Source organism: Triticum dicoccoides, chromosome 5B (genome assembly GCF_002162155.2).
Source record: "Triticum dicoccoides isolate Atlit2015 ecotype Zavitan chromosome 5B, WEW_v2.0, whole genome shotgun sequence".
NCBI classification, from domain to species: domain Eukaryota; kingdom Viridiplantae; phylum Streptophyta; class Magnoliopsida; order Poales; family Poaceae; genus Triticum; species Triticum dicoccoides.
This window is the reverse complement of record NC_041389.1, coordinates 611,481,996-611,484,744: the sequence shown is the minus strand read 5'-3', so window position 1 is coordinate 611,484,744 and position 2,749 is coordinate 611,481,996.

The following is a 2,749-nucleotide window of genomic DNA, read 5'->3' as shown; positions in this document are numbered from 1 at the left end:
CGTACATGTTGCACCACGTGTCATGTAGAGTATGTTGTTTGGTTAGAGTCCATCGTCAATTCCAGTGACATAGATTCATCATCAAGCATGGCTTATCGTCCAATAAGCTACTCTACAAACTACAAGCAATTACAAGGGCTAGTCATATATAAAAGTGAGGAGCAGTAGGATGGTTATATGTAGAGATACAAATGTAAATTAATGTAGCCAGAAGATGGCATATAAATTAGAATTATTAAAGACAGCAACTCTGTGAACACTTCAAAGTTTAATTTTTGAGAAAAGAAGGAGGACCCCTGGCCTCTGCATCTGGGCGATGCATGAGACCATTTTATTAATTATGCTCATAAGACCTTACAAAGTTATACAACAATAAGACTAAAGCCACCGTCCAAGCAACAACTGTCGCTACTCCTATCCAGTTGATGAAGGGGCGCTGCTAGCCTGGGCCTAATACCAAACAGACATCGCAGCCAAACCTAAACATCCAAGACCTGAGGTCCCAACCAGGACGCCTGCCGGGTATGGGGCACCTACCAGTCCGGCACACTCCTCAACCAGGACGCCTGCCGGGTATGAGGCCGCCGCAGCCACCTGCCACAAATCCATCTTCAGGGCTGTACTGTTGCATCTACCATGCCAGGTTCTCTGCCATTGACGCCACCACGACGCCAGACAACGTCGTCCTCCTGCGCGAGTCCATCCTCGCACATCGAACTCCGAATCTGCACTGCGCCATGGCGTCGAGATCCGTCGCCATCAATGTGTAGGATGAAGCACCACTCCACCAAAGATGCCGTCCACTGGTCCCGAGAAGCCGAGTGCATCTCCAAGAATGCCGCCCCCAAGGAGGTAATGACACATGCTTGCCGCCAACATCCGATCAGTTGATCTAGGATTTCCCCTGGAGGTATTGAGTGGAGTTTGGAGCTTCACCTCGATGATGCCTTCATGAAGTAAATGATGATAAGGGCATCGTCATCACCGGCTCCGGCCATCGACCGAAAACCAGGTTTTAACCCGGATCCGTCCCAAGAAATCCACCCGACAACATGTGCACCGTCTCGACCGCCTTCAAAGCACCAGATCCAGCCGCCTAGATCCGGCAACCAACCGCAATAACAGTGCCACCGTAGGAGCCCTGGCACACCGACCACAGCCTGAGTGTGCCGCCACTGGAGCCTAGGAGGAGGGCTCCCACCCCGCCTCGCCAAGCCGCGAGAGCCGCCGAGATGGATCCCGCGCGCTCGTCACCGTCTCTGATCCGAACCAATCCATAGCAGATCGCCGTTACAGATCCGCCTTGGATAGGGACACCACGCCATGCCGCCGCGTGAAACCCTAACTTCACCGGCCACCACCCTCCAGGGCCGCTGCCCCGGGATCCAGACAGAACATCGCCGCTGCCACCGGCCATGTTCCGCCGCCGCTGAGCACTGCGACCTACACCGCCATGACCAAGCAGGCCTACCGAGCAGCCGGCACCACCAGATCTTCCATGAAGCCCGCCGCTCCGTCGCGTCCTCCCATGACCACGCCGCCAAGGCGCCATCGGCGGCCTTAGATCGTCCGCACTGCCGCGACGATGACTTACATCAGGGAGGAGGGCCCCTGCGCCTCGGGTGACCCGCCTTACCCAAATGAACACGGGAGGGAAGGGAGCCTCCGCCGCCGCCGCCGCCGTCAGCCGCCCAGGGCATTGCCCGGCGGCCTCCTCCAACGGCGGTGGAGGGAGGGGTTGGGAGCCCGGCGGTGGTGGGGGTAGGGTTCCGCCCGAGCCGCCCTAGCGGGGGGCGACTCGGGGGCAGCGGGCAATTTCTCTGAGTTGATTTTACCCGGACGGCGCTCCTTCAAAGTTAAATGTATAGGTTATCGCATGAGCTGGGTAAATGTAGTAGGACTGTAGGAGTAAGTCTCTCTCACCCCTCGCCACACATGAGGGTGCGTGATATTAGTAGAAAGCACGAGTTGCCGCACCCGTCCATTATAAGGTAGAACGAAAAAAGTACTTAGATCTGAATAATACAATGACTTAGAAATACATAGATATTATATTTCAGAAATATCTTCCAACATTGCTTTGGTCAGTAATGTAGATTAAGGAAAATAATTCTATGTTTTGATCAAGCTAGCAAATATTCTGATTTCACATAACTGCCGGTTCAAAAGGGTCACACTAATGCAACATACATATTATTGTGGTGTTTACCAAGTTGCTCTTCAAAACCGAGCGTACCGGGATATCATGGGCAGATCTACCGTCCCTCCAACCTTATGCTAGATAGGTTACTATATAGCTTGTATGAAAACTGAAAATAATAAGATTGTAGACAGTCCAGGTTTTGAGTTCTAGGTTTGCCCATGTGGTCTCGATTTAGCGGCTCCAGCTTGTACATGCGCACATGTGACTTCAGATCATGTTGCCATATGACTTTGTAATTAGCTCAAAGAGTTGCACCTTCTCGGACGCTCCATGAAACCAAAAACTCCTCACAATCACATGTTCACGTTAGTTCCTGCATATGGTGATTAGGATAGGAAATCGATACAGCAAAACTGCAAGGTTCATATATAACCTCCAAATGTGAAGATAAGAAAAAGTTGGTAGAAAGATAACTTACAGGAACTCATTTATATTGTTATCACAAATCATAATGCTCAACATGGATCAAATGACAAGAAAGAAAGGGGCCCCGCATCGCACCACGGGCGACTTAGGTGGTGATAACCTAGCGCCTGCCCGAGCCTA